General features: G+C 37.5%; 1 protein-coding gene across 2 annotated transcripts in view; it reads left to right on the top strand.

Moving 5' to 3' along the window:
• Positions 1-2,193: 2,193 nt before the first annotated feature.
• Positions 2,194-19,732, top strand: part of LOC108701012 (ankyrin repeat and fibronectin type-III domain-containing protein 1) — a 412,491-nt gene continuing 394,952 nt past the window's right edge. For both annotated transcript variants that reach the window (XM_018235128.2, XM_041576478.1), the window contains exons 1-2: positions 2,194-2,359; positions 8,420-8,611. The gene's annotated coding sequence lies outside the window, so the exon portion shown is untranslated. The remainder of the gene's footprint in view (positions 2,360-8,419; positions 8,612-19,732) is intronic.

The raw sequence follows: 19,732 nt of genomic DNA on the forward strand, positions 1-19,732 counted from the left end.
CAATTTGTCATCTGCGTTTTGTCGTTCCGACATGATCCGATGGAAATGCTTGTGGAGTTCAGCCCTTGGGGTTCTTATACAGGTGAATTTGTTTAAAAACACTTGCTGAGAAAGTCATAACGCTAGATTTAGCACCTATGTGCATTTTTGTGAGTCCTAAATGCAACCCTCTAAACGCATGGTGCATTTAAAAGAAATGCAATGAAATACAAATGCAATAAAATGTGACTGAACGCTCATGGGTACAAACCGGCAGAATTTAATGCAATTAATATGCGGCTGGTATTTAAGGGGTGAGGTGCTAACCATTACTCAAACTCATCTCAAATGTGAGTTAAAAGCATAAAGGGTATGTCAGCCCCAAAAAAAATTTTTTGCCTCATAAAAGAAAACATAATTCTAAGTAACTTTGCAATATACATTCATTACACATTTTCTATGTTTTTTAAGTATATGCATTGTTATTGAAAGCAGCATCCCTGCTGTCCCTTTCTGTTCTCTGTCCTGATGGCTCAGACTGTTGATACAATGTAAAACAAGACCTGATTAAGGGCTCTTACACACGGGCGGTGCCCGTGACTAACGAGGGTGAAAATTCGCAGGGGACATCTTTTCGGTACTAAGACTATTTACTAACGGTCGCTGGCGTAACTTTGCTAGCGAAGGAGATAGACTATAGTGGTACTTTGCTCCCTAAAGCCTGGCGAAGTTGTGCTCTGGCAAATAGACGTAACTACGCAAATTCACTAAGATGCGGATTTTACTAAACGTTACCTCTTGCGCCAGACTTGGTGGCCTTCGCCACCTTAGACCAGGCGAAGTGCAATAGATTAGATAGGACATCCTAAAAAAAATTGTTGAAAATTTTTCTAAGTCCAAAAAACGCTGGCGTCTTTTCCTTTTTCAGGGTGATAGGCTGAAGAATAGTGTGTTTTTTTTGGGGTAACCCGGCTACATTTCCTAACATATGGCACATAAACTATACACTGGGCTCATGTGTAGGGCAATATAACAACTTTATTCTATTTTATTAAGGTTTCCCGGGCTTGTGTAGTGTAATGTATTTGCTGCAACATATACGTCCATTCAACTTTAACTTCCCACTGTATGCAAATTAGCGAATGCTAGCGCAACTTTGCTTTGCATGCTGCAGTAACGCTAGCACTACTTCGCCATCGCTCGGTGCCCTGGACGCAACTTCGGATTTTAGTGAATTAGCGTTGTCCTGGCGAATCTACGCCTGGTGAAGATTTGCGATGTGAGGGAAGCTGTCGCTAGCGAATTTTCGGAGGTTAGTAAATTTGCCCATATGACTTTTTCAATATTGTTTAAAAAGTAACAAACAGGAGTTAAGAAAATGCTGCTTTTAATAGCAATAGTTTTTACAAATAACTTTGAAAGTACTGAACATTTTAAATAAATGTGTATTGGAACGTTGATTAGAATTATGTTTTCTTATTTTAGGTAGATTTTTATTATAGGGTTGACTTGCCCTTCAAAATATAGCCTGCGTGTAAGAGCCCCAACAGTAATTTATGTCCATCTACATCACAAAAAAACACAAAAAACCCACTAGCAGAGAAGTAGCCTGACTCCATGTCGTCAGGGAGATTATGATCCGACCCAGGCATTTTAAAGACTATTCCACATTATACAAGATGCCTCACAGAAGGGGGTTTATTTGTCTCGTCTCCACCCACTTGTGCTCTTGTATTGATATTATTAGGGATGCACCGAATCAAGGATTCGGTTCGTGATTTGGCCAGGATTGGTCCTTTTTCAGCAGGATTCGGCCGATCCTATTTTGCATATGCAAATTAGGGATGGGGAGGGAAATTGCTTTTTTTTGCGTCACAAAACAAGGAAGTAAAACATTTTTCCCCTTCCCACCCATATGCAAATTAGGATTTGGATTCAGTTCGGTATTCGGTCAAATATTTCGCAAAGGATTCAGGGGTTCGGCTGAATCCAAAATAGTGGATTCGGTGCATCCCTAGATATTATTGCTTCATAAACAGTAATCCTAACAATCCTGTAACCTAGAGGAGACTTTCCTTCCTCCAGACTTCCGGATCCATAGCCAGTACAGGTTTTCAGAATAACCAGGCCTCAGCTCAGCTGGTTCAATGAGTTAATCAAGTCACATGGGAACTTCCTGCTACAGCTGCTCTTCCTATTTTGTTACCTGTTAATTGATAATGTCCAGTCAGGCATCCAGGGAACTTTTTTCACCATAACATGAAGTGCCCACTGAATACTAAAGTAGAAATAATGGTGTCTATAAGGGGTGCACCCTGCAATGAACAGTAATTGCATCTAGTTTGGCAGACAGCACTGAAAACATGTCTCTAGTATCCAGGTAAGCCAGTCTTTTACTCGTCCTGCTAACAAACCAGTCTGCAGTCATGTACCTAAGCTTAATGCCAATAAGCCATGCAGCCTTTTCCTTAAATATGTTTGTTTTTTTAAGGTAGAGATGGCTTTGCTAAATTCTTTCCTCTCTTGTTTGCAGTTCGTGCCAGGGTGGGTCACCTTCATGGTAACTTTTAACATGTTATAGAATATCCTATTCTTAACAATTTTCCAGGTGGTCTTCTGTTTTTGAACAATTTTCCTTCATCATCGGACTCTTTCCAGCTTTCAAAACAGGGATCACTGACCCCAGCAGCCAAAAACCTATAGCTTAGTGGAGTTACAATTTTATTCTTGTTACTTTTTGTCTCTTTCTAGTCAGGCCTCTCCTATTCATCTTCCAGTCACTTATTCAAACCACTGGCTGGTTGCTAGGGTAAATTGCTTGCAGCCCTATAGCTGCTATAATGCCAAGCTGCTGAGCAAAGAGCTGAATTATCGACAAATCACCAAACATCCATGCTAGGCAGGAGAGCATTACAATTTAATTCTATATCCCAGTTAAGGGCAAAAGTTGGAGAGTGGGACACATGGGCATATTTTAAATTTTTTTATTGTACATTTAAAAATGCATGTGGATTTCACAAGGCATATATATTGTTTTTTCAAACACATAAGTGGGTTTTTGTTCATGTACCTTTCTATCTAGTCAAGTACAAAACATAAAGCATGTTGTCTTTAAAAAAAAAAAAACACAATGATCCGCAGCTGCATTAAAACCCAAACCTGAATTCAATAGAATGGAATCAATTATATTTTGTTTAGTTGCGCTCCGATGCACAGAAAATGCCCATTTGTAAGAGCTCTGCACTCATTTCACTTCTCCCACCTGCTGCTCTGGTTATTACCCCACCCATATATAACTTATACACTTCCTGGAAAACCTCACTTTTTCTTTGCACCATATAATCCTTTTTCTTTGCACCTTATCATTTCCCAAACTAAGGTTTATAATAGGGGATAGTAGTAGCTTCCATTCAATGCACTTTCCACTCTTTGTATCCTTATTCATGCTATTAGATGTCAGTAGTTATTCACGCAATCAGATAATTGCATTTGCTTGGAGTTTCTAGTTGGTATAATTTTTTTAATATTGCTGTTCAGATTTTTACTGCATTTTTTAAAGGGCAAACAATTACTGTAATTAGAAGGGGCATGTTCCAAACCTACAGGCTGTTTATAATACTGACTGAAACAGGAGGCATAAAAGGTCCCTTCCCACTTGGAGCATATATAAGTTATCTGTTGAATAGTTTATCTGCTTGAAAACATACTGTATGTTTATATGATACAGGTATGGGATCCGTTATCTGAAAACCTGTTTTCCAGAAAGATTTGAATTACGGGAAGGATGTCTCCCATAAACTCTTTTTTTAATCAAATAATTACAATTTCTTCAATTAATTTCCTTTTTCTCTGCAATAATGAAACTGTAACTTGTATTTGATCCGAGCTACTATAAATAATCCTAATTGTAGGAAAACAATTCTATTTGGTTTAACTAATGTCTTAAGTTTAATATATTAATATAAGTCGGAAACGGAAAAACTATTGGCAATGCAAAAAGTTATGCCTTTGTGTGAACAAATTTTGCTTTGCGCAAATTTACTAAAGCTTTTGCGAACCCGGAAACTGTTTAGAGACCACTTCCGACAGTGGAAGACCGTTTGCTAATTTTATAGTTTGCGCCAATGCGCAGTAAATGTAATTAAACTTCTTACTGAGGAAGTTATGTTTGTTCTAAAAGATTGACACCTTCAAGCACTTCTTAAGAGTGTGCAATTAAAATTTGCAATGCAATACCAGTTTAAGGAACAATATTACATTGTGAGATGTGGATTTTTAGTCTTATTTGTGCGAATTGTTTTTTTTTCTCTTTGTAAGTTGTGACTTACATTCCCCCCTTAAGGTATAGAGATCCAAATTACAGAAAACCCCATATACTGAAAACCCCAGATCCTGAGAATAGTGCATAATAGGTCCCATACCATATAATTTTTCTAACACACCGACTGTTGAAGGTAAAACATAGGCAGTATCAGACCTATTAATGGAATCTACAGGATCATTGCAAGTCCCTGTAAATGTTGTCCAATTCCTATTGACGTTTAAAGGCTGCTAGCCCTTCTTGGTTTGGAGGAAAGTACACAAGATGATCATGAACCAGAAATTAATAAATGGAAGACTTCAACATCAAGGGTACCAAGTGCATAGGTCTCTCTCTGGACTTACTCCTTGTGTTTAACATTCAGTACTATCTTGTGCTCTGTCTGACATCTGTGTTTACATTTCCTGATGCACATCATGAGTTACATGGCAACATATCTGCAGTACAGGTATGGAATCTGTAATCTGGAAACCTGTCATCCAGAAAACTCTGAATTACGGGATGGCCATCTCCCTCAGACTCCGTTATATAGTGAATAAAGTGCCCCCTTTTGTTAAATATAAGGATATTATAAGTTACCAAGGCGTTCCACATATTAAAACATGAGGTGTATGGCCAGGTGTTTTTATAAAGGGCATGGAACTCCAAGGTCACTTTTAATATCCTCATATTTTGCAACAGGGGATACTTTGATTATAATACTCAAGTTTCATAAATGACATCATTAAGCTCCGATTATGACTGATGACATCACTAAGCACCGTTTATAAGGATATAATTTACAAGGTATTAATGGCTTTTGTGTAATATATATATATATATATATATATATATATATATATATATATATATATATATATATATATATATATATTTGAATAAAGTACCCCCTCTTGTATAATATAAGGATATTATAAGGTCATGGAACTCCGAGGTAACTTCTAATATCCTCATATTTTACAACTGGGGGTACTTTATTCACTATTATTATTATAATACACAAATTTCACGGAGTCATATGACAGAAATTACATCAGAACTCCCCGTTTCTAACTGATGACATCAGAACTCACCATTTATAAGGATATAATTTACAAGATATTCATGGCTTTTGTGTATTATATATATATATATATATATATATCTATATATATATAGATATATAGATATCTATATCTATATAGATATCTATATCTATATCTATATCTATATATGGTAGTCTGAAAGCCGGCACAACACGTCAAATAGTCATAGCTGCCTGGGTGCAAAAAGCCCAAAAGTTAAGTAGAAGGATGAAGAAGCTTGCACTCACAGGACTTATCAAATCAAAAATGGTGTTTATTCAGTAATGAAAACACTGAGTTGTTTTCAACACTCCAATGTTCTTAGTGAAAAAAATGATGTGTTTTATTCACAATGCATATCCAACGTTTCGGTCCGTGGACCGAAACGTTGGATATGCATTGTGAATAAAACACATCATTTTTTTCACTAAGAACATTGGAGTGCGGGTCCATTCTTTACTACATATGCAAAAAACTTGACCAACGCACCCATCATCTAAAAAATCCGGTAAGAGTGCGCTCACCACAATTGACTTTATATATATATATATATATATATATATATATATATATATATATATATATATATATATATATATATATATATATATATATATATATATATATATATATATATATATATATATATTTATATTTATTTACTATCTGCTTGATATAGGTTTTCTTCTAATATTTCAGCTTTAATGTCTTGCAGATGTTTTCTTTTTCTTGTTGCGCTCTTGAATCTATTCCCACATTGCTCTTCATGTTTTATAGTTGACTTCATAAATAATGTAGTGATCACTCACATACATTATTAATGCCTGCACATTTTAATTAAAACTAATAATTCTAGATTCATTCCAACTTCTGGTGAAGACCACGATCATAAGGTTAAAAATTTGACTGTACTGCAGATACATTTTGTATATATAACGATCAGGGAAATGTTTTTTTTTTTTTTTAAAATCCCAAAGAAGAAAATCCCCATTATTATTAACATTTTCAGTTGCAGGAATATGCATATATAACTGTAGATATTTGTTTAAAGTTGTTTTCTGATCTCACTACAGTGTGATCTAAGCACTTGTCTGCCGGCAATAAGTCGAACCTCAGAATCCCAGTGATATTAGTGGGAGAGACTGTGAATGTTGATATTTAAATGTGCAGTGCATGCATCCAATAGGGTTCAAGGTTTCATATGCCTCCAGGGTCCCATTAGGAATAAAAATATTCACCCATTTACTTTTAATGGCAAATGTAATAATACATTTTATTAAGTCTATGGGGACAGAAGCTGCATTTATCGAATATAAACACTATAATAAATGTTGTAAAACGGCAATCCGGAAGGCAAAGATTGGAAATGAGGAGTGCGTAGAGTCTAAGACTTACACTAAAAAGTTTTTTCCAAGTATATTGATAGTTAAAGGATGTGGTTTAAGAGTGTGGCTCCTTTAAATAATGGTATCAATATGGTTTTAACAGATACAGAAAAGCCAAATGTGCTAAATTTATTCGAGTTCCCAGACCCACCTCATAATGGCACTGTTGTCTCAGCTCAATCTAGTTAGTGGCTGACTCAGGACATGGTTTATAAATCTTTACTAAAAATGAATGTGAACAAGGTGCCACATTAAATACCCCTGAGTTCAGTTTTAGACCGACTTCTATTTCAGATTTTCTCAGACTCTCTTTCATCTAGTATGATACCTATGAATTGGAGGAAAGCTGGTGTCATTCCTATATTTTTAAAAGGGATTGTCAGACTGGCAATTATAGGCCAGTAAATTATAAAACAGTAAAAGTACAAGCCACTTGTACCGTTATTGTTAAAATGTTGTTAAGCCTACCTTCTCCAGGCCATGCACAGTCTCATTACTCTGAAATCCTTTCCTGTTCTCCTAATGTTGGAAAACAATGCATTTTCCAAAACAGCTTAAATTTTGCGATGAATTAAGTGGCCACCTTGGATGTAGGTGACTGTGGTTATTTTCTCTTTCAAAGTGAAGTCTACCTTAGAAACTCCAGTTATAAGTATGATATAGCATGCCGTCTGTCTTTTTCTGGTGCATGTCTATTGCATATGCATTGATGCCTTTAGAAGAAGACCAGCAAGAAAGAAAACCTTTCATTTCAACCTTAGAATCACTGAAACTTTAAAGGGATACTGCCATGGAAAAACATGTTTTTTCCAAAACACATCACTTAATAGTGCTGCTCCAGCAGAATTATGCACTGAAATCCATTTCTCAAAAGAGCAAACAGATTTTTTTACATTCAATTTTGAAATCTGTCATGGGGCAAGACATTTTACATTTTAGTTTCCCAGCTGCCCCAGTCATGTGACTTGTGCCTGCACAAGTGGAATTACTTTCTGGCAGGCTGTTATTTCTCCTACTTAATGTAACCGAATCATTCTCAGTGGGACTTGGCTTTTACTATTAAGTGCTGTTCTTAGAGCTTCCAGGGAGCTGTTATCTTGTGTTAGGGAGCTGCTATCTCGTTACCTTCCCATTGTTCTGTTTTTAGGCTGCTGGGGGGGGGAGGGGTGATATCACTCGCAGTACAGCAGTAAAGAGGATCAGAGCACAATTCACATGACTGGTGGCAGCTGGGAAACTGACAAATTGTCTAGCCCCATGTCCGCTTTGAAAATTAAATATAACAAAATCTGTTTGCTCTTTTGAAAAATGCATTTCAGTGCAGAAGTCTGCTAGAGAAGCACTATTAACTGATGTGTTTTGAAAAAAAACATGTTTTCCAATGACCGCATCCCTTTAATATGCCATAGTGCATTGTTGCCTCTCTGCCTGCTCTGTCCCCTCTATTCGTGTGTGTGTGTGTGTGTGTGTGTGTGTGTATATATATATATAATTTTTTTTTTTCTTTATTTGCCCTGTTCCCCTGCAGGTTCAGAGAGAGTTTCGGGAAGACAAATGCCAGTTTAGAGACAGATGAAACGCAGGGTCATTGTTCTGCTATGTGTTCTTTTAGTCTACCTGCAGAAACCTCCCCAGAGTGCTGACCATTTTCATGCCTTTTGTATTCCTAGGGCAGAAATAACACGATGCAGAGGATGGGAGAAAGGCGCCTCATCTGTGTGAGGGAAGCAGCAGAACTGTGCTTATAACATAAATGTAACTGTTTGTCTGCAGAATATAAGACGACAGCAGAGCAAGAGAAAACATCTTTCCAACTGCAGTATCAAGAATAAGGATCCACAGACACAGAGGAAAGCTCCCCTGTAAGTACCAATATTGACTCAGCAGAATTATTCCTTGCGCTCAACACTGTACCTCTCCATCAAAGATCAAAACTTCTCTATCCTGAGAAATCTTCTAAGGATGCATTTATTCTGTATGCTAGGGTTGATTCATGCTTTACATACACCTGCTATCTAGTAACAATAAAAAGAATATATTGTTTTAATGGCCAGAACATACGCAGCTTTGCTGTTCCGCCTGACAGTACTTTTCTGTTATGAATGATACATGCCAACAAGGTCACTTCTGTTGACTAACAATATATTGTGTTTATTTTCAGCAGTATAAAATGCTCGTTTTTTTTTTTTTCATTTTCATCTCTATTATATTAGTGAAACTGAAAGATTAAAACCAAACTTGATGCAGATTGTTGTACAGATATGGTTCATGAATATGGTAATGCTTTTTATAATGAATTCAACTCCAAACATTGGATGCCAAATAGCTGTAGGTATTGATAAGTGTGTGTTTGTTTTCAGAATTGTAAAGGGGAAATAAAAGTGTATGTACACTGTATTTTCCAGACTGAGCTGCCCATAGCATGATCTATTCCATAATATACAAATGGGCAGAAATCCCAAGCAACATCATTACAAAGACATGTGGATCACATCAGATCGTGGCATTCACTCCAACTCCCTTTGCTCCTGTAATTTTATGGGTCCTGTGTATGTGGGAGTTGTGTATTCAGCATTTCTCATGGGTGCTGTTTGGCACAATTGGCATTTCCAGCTGGCCATAGATTACACACGCTTTACATCCTATTAAGATTCTACATAGAGAGCTGAGGTGTTGAAGCCAGTTAGGATGATGGGAAATCTGCTAACAATGTTCTAGATGTATATTATTTTATCCAGTGAGGCATACCACAGACCTTAGCTAAGCTGAAACTACACAGGTTAACACGGTACAGGTTTGCTTGTTGGAAAAAGTTATGTTACCTGGTGGTTATTTGTAGCTGAATAGAGACATACAAACCCTAGGGAAACAGTAGAACTGTACTTTTTTTTTTTCTATGGATCCTAAATAAAGGTCAGGACTAGATTAGCAATTGCTACTGTTGAATGCCCTGTTGCTCTGATTCAAATTCACTGACTCCGACTGAGGCTGAATTAAAGTCAGTGTTGGCTTTGATAAGTGACAGGTTGGTGTAAATCCATGACCATAACTAATGAGCCCTTTTGTTACAAATGTTCTATGGTTTTTAAGTTATATGTATTGTTATTGAAAGCAATGTCTGTCCTTTTCTAATCTCTGTTCTGGTGGCTCAGACTGTTTTATACAATGTAAGATATTGTAGCTAAGTCAGTTGATTAACAGACCTGTCTTTGCTGGGGGACTAAGACTTTTGCAACATTGCTTAAAAAGTAACAACCAGGAGTAAAGCAAATGCTGCTTTCAATAGTAATTGTTTTTACAAAAAAACTTTAAAACCACTCAAACATTTGAATAGACTTATATTGGAAACTTGTTTGGAAAGCTGCTTAGAATTACATTTATTTTTTATTTGACAAAAATTTATTTTTTAAACCTTATGAAGCAAAATAGCCACATATCGGCTTTATCACACTGCTAGGATTTAGTACTGAGGCTGTTCGTCTTTAATATGTTCTATATACACTTGTGTACAAATACACTGTACATACAGACATCGTCAATTACACATACAGTGGAATAAGCAGCCTGTTATTACCTTTACTATACTCTCTAATCTTTTTATACTTTCATGGTTAGGGAGCTACCACATGAGCAAATTCGGGGACATTTATTCGGCTGGCGACTAATCGGCTCTTCTGCGGGGCGACAATCTCCCGAACTGCCTTCCCCCTGCTGTTTGCCATAATGAGAAACACCAGCACCAATGCACTTGCGGCGATTCAATTTTCGAAGTTGCCTCACGAGGAAACTTCGGGCAACTTCGGAAATCGAAATGCCACGAGTGCATTGTCGCTGGCGTTTTATCATTATAGCAGGGGAAAGGCAGTTAGGGGAGATTGTTGCCCCACAGAAGAGGCGATTAGTCACCAGATGACTAAATCTCCCCGAATCTGCCTGTGTGCTTAGCTCCCTTACTTCAGTTTTGATTTCTTTTTCTCTCATTTTGGAATAAGCGGAGAACACATTTTACAGAATGTTTTCTCATAATGTTTGTTCAGTTCTCTATAAAAAAAATATTCTACAGGGTGAAATATGTGGGCGAGTTTGTTATTTTAGCAGTTTATGAATATGGTTCGGGTGAAAAGAGCACAATTTGATCTACCACTGATATCCCTATAGACAATGGGATTCAAGAGAGGTCATAGGTGGAAGGAAAACTTTTTGTCACTGTTGAAATGGGCCAGTATGACATTCTTTTGTTGACTGCTAACTTAACACTTAATAAGCAGAAATTAGAAATACAAGTGCTTTTCTCTCTTTCAGTCGGGTTGCTGCGACACCTCTTATTGCTTTTGTAAATGAATCCACATATGACAGCGTTAACCTTTTGTGATTTTTCCGAGATGGCCAATGTTTTTGAGCTGTGGCTGAATTGTGTTCACTGCCTCCATCCTGCTTTAAAAGCTAGGCCAAAATGGGCAAGTTACCACTGTTTATAACTTGGGTTCCCCTCTCGATGTCTTTAATAAAGAATTCTTCTTTTCAAGTACCTCTTACCTGTTTCCCAGTACAGCTTCATACTTCCAAACTTCAAACTGTTGGAGTGGTGGCACACGCTGCTACTTGGGGAGATTAGTCGCCCAGCGACAAATCCCCTCTTCTTTGGGCGACTAATCTCCCGGAAATGCCTTTCTGCTGGCTGGAATGTGAATTGCTGGTGGGATGGCACTCGGATTGCTTCGGCTTTCTGAAATTGACGACAGTTTCCTTTTGAGGCAAACTAAAAGCAACCAATATCCTCTGGAACCCCCCCTCCCCCGACAGTATTCCTTACGGAGTTGTTACCTGGAAAATGGGATTTCTTTTTTTACTACTCTCATCTAAAATATTAAGTGATAGAAGTATATACAATAAAATAGATGACCTGGAATATTAAAGAATTAGATTTGTTGACCATGAAAATGGGACATATCCATAAAAAAAGCTAAATATTTTTTTGGGTTTTTTTTGTTTACATTTTATAGGATGAGAAACCACAATATATGTAGATTGTATTAGTATTACCGGTATGGGACCGGTTATCTGGAAACCCATTATCCAGAAAGCTCCAAATTACAGGAAGGCCATCTCTCATAGACTCCATTTTAACCAAACAATTCCAAATTTTAAAAATTATTTTTCTCTGTAATAATAAAAGTGCCTTGTGCTTTATTCTCACTGGTATATATATAACTAATCCTATTGAGTTTAGATTATTTAGTAGATTTAAGGTATAGAGATCCAAATTACAGAAAGATCCCCTATCTGGAGCATTCTGGATAAGATGTCCCATACATGTGTATATATAAGCCTCATTCTTTCACAGTTAATGGCTTTCTTTGTCACATTGACTGGTACATACTATATTTAAAGTTCCCTAAACCCACACCGCTTGAAAGCATTAAACAGGATGTCTTCTTCCTTGCCTGAAGCATTGTTGGAATTCACACCATTTTCTCCAAACTTGAGGAAAAGTCTGCATTTTCACCTCCGTTTTATCTAAAATTGGAGCCGTTGATTTTAGGGTATCTCTTAAATGTTTATAAATCATTTGCTTAATTTTAAAAGCTGCATTAATTGTACTTCCTATAATTTGCAATAAAGTGGGACAGACAGACCTGTATAGTGTTGCAAGGGGGCTCAAGATAATTGCCAGGTTATTTCTCAACGTGTTTATGGCGCTCAAGGGTCAAAAAGATTGATCACGCATTGTGGCAATCTCTTTAAGAGTTAATAAACCAGTCCATTAATTTATTTCACTACCTGCAGAGGTGTGCTTGAACGAATATATATTCCACCCCCCATTTTCATCTGACTGATATAAGGCGTTCTTTGATGTTAATGGAGTACAAACGTTACACTAATTAATGTCAAAGTGTGCCACTTGCCACAGCTTAATTTCTTTCAGAATCTTTTATGCATTTACTTTTCCATTTCATTGGGTTTGTGGAGCCCTTGCGGAAACACAAATGACTGAAGTCAAGCCACGGCGTGTTTAGTCAGTTCTTGTCTTTTTGATCCGGCAGCAATTTCGTTTTTCATAAAGAAGGTGAGGTGCCATTCAGTTTAATCTACTGTGACAGTAATTCATGTATAAACATAAGCCAAGAATCCCTGCCCAGAAAATAGCTTGGTTGATCATGTGTGCTAAGCCTGGAAAAGTGATTTATATCAATTACCTGTTTACAACAGAACAGATAAGGTGAATAGTGTAGAAAGAGGAGGGCAGGGTTCAACGTCAGTCGGGCTTGGTTAGAAAAGGAGGAACTAGTTATGGGCGAATAAATTCTCCAGGCATGGCTTTGTGGCAAATATCCGGGTTTTGCAACCCGACAATGTTTCCGCATAACTGCGTCAAAAATTTGTGAGCGAAAAATTTGCTGCAAAAAAAATAAAAATTGTTGTGCGTCAAAATTATTTGGACGCCCATTGACTTTGATGCATGTGAACGAAATAGTCGCGTGTATAAAAATTGTCGCACATGTCAAGATTATTTTGACGCCCGTTGACTTCAATGTGCTTTGTGAATTTTTCACTGTTGTGTGACTTTTTTTATCATTTTGCGAATTTTCAGCCGTTTCTCAAATATTTCAGCAAAGCGAATCACTAGGAGGAACCAAAAAACACTATTCCATTATTTTGCCTTTAATGTTATAACCAATATCGGATTACTGTTTTCATCTAGAATACATAGGCAGCAGGGAAAATTCATCAGGCCATTCCGCAGTTCTACTGCATCTCTTATTAATGCTTTATCCAAATTTGATAGATGCATTTAAACTTGGTTCAGATTTTATTGGTCAGTGGTAACTATAGAAGAAAAAGACTCCATGGTGGTGGGGTGGGCGGCCTGGACTGCAACTCTATAGCAGCAACTCTACTGTCTGAAAATTTGCATGCCTGTTGCAATCTATTAGCAGCGGCCAGGCGAGGAGCCATAGCGGTCTGTGCGTGCCAGGCTCCTAAATTTTTGTTTCGGTGATGATGCTGTGTTCTTACAGTGCTGTTTTTTGGTATTAAATGTATATAATACAAAACCAACCTTTCCTCAAAACTACCCCTTCTAAGCTTAGACCTTATATAGAGAAGGTAAAAGACCATACAAGAGGACATCTTTAGAAGAACTTGTGAGTGCATCTAAGGTGCTTGCTTGTGGTGGGCACCATTACAATTTAGGTGTACCCTTCAGGTTGAGTCAATTTTTTTTTAGCCTCTAGCCAAGTATCTTCTGGCTTATTAATTACATTGGTCAGCCCCTTGCTTAAGGCATCATCTTAATCAACTGTATGGCCTTGTATATCAAGTCTAACCAGGATTGGATTGTGTTAGGAGCTGTCTTCTAGGCAAATAATGGTTAATTTGGTTCTGGTCTGGCAGCCAATCCTATTCCTGAAAATTTATATCTCATGACCACCTGACCTCTCTGCCTGAGCTACAGGTTTTGGTGTAAGGGGAGGAGGTTGTTGCAGTCTGTGTGATTTGGTGAAAAATCTGTTAGTTTGGCCAGAATTAATATAGTAGAATCCTTGAGATTTGGTTTCGGCAAGGTGCTGCTATTTAAATTGTTATTTAGTTACATGTTTCAAGAGGCCAATGGAAAACTTGTTGCAAACACAGGTGATTGGCTATGATACTTTGTTGCTAAGTGTTTGAGTGGACTAGACATGTTTATTTACAGTGCTTAAGAAATTGTATCTGTTACCTGCAAGGAAACATTGGAGACTCCTCGCTACGCTACTAATAACTGTAGTTGTAGTGCTCCGGCACATACCTACCAGTGCCGGAATTGTGTATCAATCTGTAGGGACTAGTCTCCCCCTCCACCAGTTGCGTCCTGTGACTTTGCTTCCAGCCATTCAAACCGGGCTCACAGTCAGAACCTTCCATTCCGTGACAGATTGTGAAAACAAAAACAAAAAAAATCCACAAAATAGGGGTAGTTAGAATTGCTCCACAAAGGTCGGAAGCTAGAGAGCTTTGGGGCATCAACAGTTTTAAGTATCCTCCTGTTTAGTATGTGCCAGGCTCTCCATGCCATCTCAAATTGTGGTGAGATCCTTGGGCTTTCTATATAATTCTATAGGCTTAAGTGAACCAATTCTATGCTTTGAAAGATGGTGGTAGGGTTTTCAGGGTCAGGCACCAGCCCACATAATTCAGTTGACAACTAAAGTTTCATGAATAGAATAAGTATTAGAAAGCATCTTACAAGTGATAGGCAAAAGCTATTCCAATGGCTACTTATGGAAACTTTGCATTTAAAAGGGCAGTATATGCCTATACACCTTTGTTCTGCAGGGGTTCAATAAATATGACAAAAGTACATTCCTCCTATCTTAATGAAAAAAATAATTCATATGCTTAAAAAAATTTAAACTCTTACTTTACACAGTTTTTTTTTTATAATAAAATATTAAATATTAGTTGCCCATTTCAGTTATAGCTTTGGTCCAATTTGGACGGTGGAATGAGAACAGGAGATTCAATTCAATTTACAGTGTTTAACCTTTTTTTACTGAAATAACACTTGAACCACCAGTAACTTACGGTATATGGGCCAGATATAGGGTGAAGCTTAGTAAGAATCAGCTCATTCTGGAGTTAAGGGCTTTTTATTATATCGCATAAGTGGACTAGTATTCTGGACCAGCAGTAGTAGAGAGTTGTTTCTATTTAGCGGAGTAAGAGAAGAAACGTTGAAACATATTGTTCACATTGCTCTGGGAGTTATAGTTTTCAGAGGACCACAATTTTGCTGAACATAAGCCAAACGTGTATAAACCTACTTCTATGACATATATTCCCTTGCAGTTAGTGGCTGCTGTAGTAAGCTACTTACAGTTTTTTTTTTATCCTTATGAAATATATTGAAATATATTGAAGCACATCCTCGACAATGTTTAGGTTAGGGGTAAAGGCATTAGCAGTCACCCAGAATCATCAATTTAATTGATAACAAGAAGTCATTTTTTCCATTTATTTCCTAAATAGTCCATTAATATTCCATGGAGTTAACTGAGAAGTTTTCATAACAAATAACTGTTTGGATGGGTGGAGAGGACCATGTTGCTAAGCTGCCCACCAACACATCAATAGTTATTTTATTTCTGGTAATCCATAGAAAGAATACAGAGCCTGGAAATCAATAGCACACACTTTATAATTATTTTTTCCAAGAAACAATTACAGAGCACATGTAGCCATAATTACTGATAGTGATGAATCCTCAAATCCTTCAAGGGCTGAAAGCTATTTGCTATTAAGGCACTGCCATAGGATTAGCTATTGGAGGTTGATCTGAGCAGTGGTTTGTTGTATCTGCTTGTGTGTGTATATATATATATATATATATATATATATATATATATATATATATATATATATATATATATATATATATATATATATATATATATATATATATATATATATATATATATATATATATAGAATAGGATAGCAGAGCTGTTCAGCCATTAAATAAATCAATTGGCCCTTCAGGAACCACTATTTTAATAAATATATTAGTAAGGGCAAAGACAGATTAGACACCTCAGGCCCCCCTCCAGCCCCCCGCGCCTACCTTTTTGATTGCATAATGGATCTCTTTCATGTCAGGGGGAACCAGAGCAAAGACTTTACTCATGCTTACCACCATTCACTGTGCTGCAATGCTGGAAGCTAGTGATGGGCGAATTTATTTGACAGGCGTGAATTTGCGGCAAATTCCCACGATTCGCCGCCGCCAAATAAATTTGCGAAAACCGCAGTGAAAATTCGCCGGCATAAAAAAAGCGGACGCCAGCGTCCAAAAAACGGACGCCGGCGTCAAAAACGAGACACCGGCGCCCTTTCGCAAATTTTTCGACGTTTCGCGAATTTCACAGCGAAGCAAAACGCCACAAATTCGCCCATCACTATTGGAAGCCACTATTGATGGTCAGACAGAGAAGTTTAAATTTAAAAGATAGTAACTATAATGTACATAAATAATACAATGTAACAATCGCACCTAGCTTAGGGACCCCCGATACGGCAGGGGGCAGGCACATCCTTGCTATGATTTTTTAAGTACCCCCCAACATTAAAAATAAAGACTAGCGATGGGAAAATTTCTCTCATTTCCCTTCACTGAAAAATTTGCTGAACACAAAAATTGACGCCCGCATCAATTTTGACGGCAGTGTCAAAGTCAATGGGCATCAGAATAGTGTTGACGCGCAATGGTTTTGATAATCGGTCCATAATTTTTTGAAATGAGGAAATTCACTGTGAATCGGCGCCTGCCGAATTTATTGGCCTATCCCTAATAAAGACTGAAACCACACAGCATTTCCCCATACCATTGAATCTCTCTTTTTAATATAAACATTTATCCTTTTATGTGGCAGCTAAAAAGGCTTTCAAATATCCACTCCAGATTTGACAGGGGGGCAATTTGCTAAAGATTTCTTCAGATCTTTCCTCTCAGTAGTAGGTTAATCTTCTTCTCTCTTGCCTTAGATGGATTTTAATATACCAATGATATACACTGCTGATCTTTCCCAGGTGGGCTCTAATAAATGGGCCAAGACAAAAACAGTATATTTTGTAATGGAGTTGCATCAAAAAAACTAGTCAAAATAAATCCATATCCTAAGGATTTAGAAAAAGCAAACTATATTTATTGCCCTTTGAAGTGCTGAAGTTGCTTAGTATAGCTGCAGAACTTTTATGAACCCCAAATATTTAAGGTGGTACTGACCTTGCCTCACTTGAAACAGTAGTTTTATTTATTGCTCTTTACATAACAATTTTTTTCCTATTTTTAGTTTCTAAACATAAGTAAGGCAAGTAGACCCTTTCCAATTTTTGAAACTTTAAAGGTGGCCATACACTATAAGATCAGCTCGTTTGGCGACATCGCCAAACGAGCGGATCTTTTCCCCGATATGCCACTAACGGCAGGGCTATATATCGGCCCTATGAACGTTCGGCCCTATGGCAGAACGATCTGATTATGACGAGCGCAATAGGCTCTGACAGGGCTGTCGGGAGAAAAATCAAACCTTCCGGATCTATATCGTGTCCAGATATCGATCAGAAAGACCCATCGGAAGCCTCCCTACATGGGCAGATTAGCTGTCAAATTGGTCTAAACAACCTATATCGGCAGCTTTATCTGCCCGTATATGGCCACCTTTACTTACAGCAGATGCCAGTGTTTTTAGAGTAAAGGCCATAGATGTTACAAATAACAATCTTTCCTAGAAAAGATCTTTCCCAGAAAGATAGCTTGCTTCAATACACACGTGTAGAGCTGAATCATCAGATACACGTGTAGAAACAATAGAATTCTATCTGTTTCTGATGATTCAGCACTAACAATGGCCGATGTTCGGCCAGCCTGATCGATAAGCCTACTGATATCTGTCAGTATCAGTTGGCTTGTCTCCCACCATACACGCACAGAATATCTTGTTTTATACTATATTATCCTTGCGTCCATGACCTCCTTTAGTGTCCATGTGCAAGATGGGTCATAATGAGATGTACTGGCTACTCGGTAGGAAATAAGAACAATTCAAATATTCTTCCGGTTGTTCCTGAAGAAATTGATCAGAAAATACTCAGTTTGTTGCAGTTCTTGGTTTCTAAATCTGTAAAACTGAAATCTTTATAACCTAACAATGAACATGTCAGGAGATCTTTAAAGCTGCTACTAAGGGCTCATTTATTACTGCCCTTGATGGAAGTACAATAGACAAAACTAATGCCCTTAGTACCCATGCACAAAGTACTTACATTCAGTGAAATGATTGTGCCCTGTAAGCAGTGCTGTCAGGAGCATGGCAACTCTGGACTTAACATGTGCCATCCTACTCTTTCAGTCCAACCCTAGCTTGCTCTTATATATACAGCACCTGCAAGCTTTGTGAATGCTGCAAACACGAAATGACCCCCAGCTTTCCATGTTCAATTTGTTGACTGCAAAAAGTTTCAAATTATTGCACAACATTAGAATGGCAACGTCAAGGTGCAGAGTGGAAAACATAGACTTGCGTTGTGCCTGTAATAAATGAGACCTAAAAAGTTAAGTTCAATTTAACATTTAATAAGTTTAACTTTTTATTCTGCCTCCTTCCAGAATGTATTTAAAAGGTTTGGCTGTTTGTTTTAATAACCAGAAATATAAATAAAAAATTGATAGGCCAGCACTGTCATAAGGTAGTTAGTACAGGGCTCTGTTACCTTCCTGCCCTTGACCCTGGTGAATACCAACTGCTGAATGATGGCAGCTCTGTATTCATGGGCACATGCAAGTCTCAGTGCTCTGAATTAGAGAAACATGTGCCAGTTCAAGTAAAGTGTATGGCAGTATACAAAAAAGATTGTTTTTGCACTTTGCCCACTGCCTTCTTCACAGTGGTAAATGAGCCCACAAACCACACCTAAAATGCTGTTGCATTCAAATTGCATCTTTTACCAAGTCTCAGCCTAATTGTGTTCATGCAAAACATAGTATGCAGTGAACACTGAGCCTGTTTTGGTCAAAATGTACCAGTTAATTTAATCTAGCACTAGTTTTGGTAGTGTTAATGTGTTGTGTGCAAATTACTGGAGCCAGTAAGTGTCTGTTTGTGCACTATACAAAGACAACCATGAAATCTCTGCCTGCTCATGTCAAGTATAATATACAGGGCTCCTTGCACACTGCACCCTATTTTGCACAGCAGGTGCCACAGCCATATCAGAGCAAAAAACGGCATTAAAGGAGTTGTTCACCTTCAAGTTAACTTAAAGAAAATTGTATTCTAAAATACCTGTATCCTTTGACTTGACAATAAAACTTTTGATAAAACACTTGATGTTTTATTAAACCTATACTGTATAATAACCATTTCTACGCTCGAGCATTCAACGTCATTTTGGCATCTTTTTGCGCTTAGGTAATAAATTAACTCACTATTATAAAAACTTGAAGG

This window comes from Xenopus laevis, chromosome 9_10L (assembly GCF_017654675.1).
Source record: "Xenopus laevis strain J_2021 chromosome 9_10L, Xenopus_laevis_v10.1, whole genome shotgun sequence".
Taxonomy (NCBI): domain Eukaryota; kingdom Metazoa; phylum Chordata; class Amphibia; order Anura; family Pipidae; genus Xenopus; species Xenopus laevis.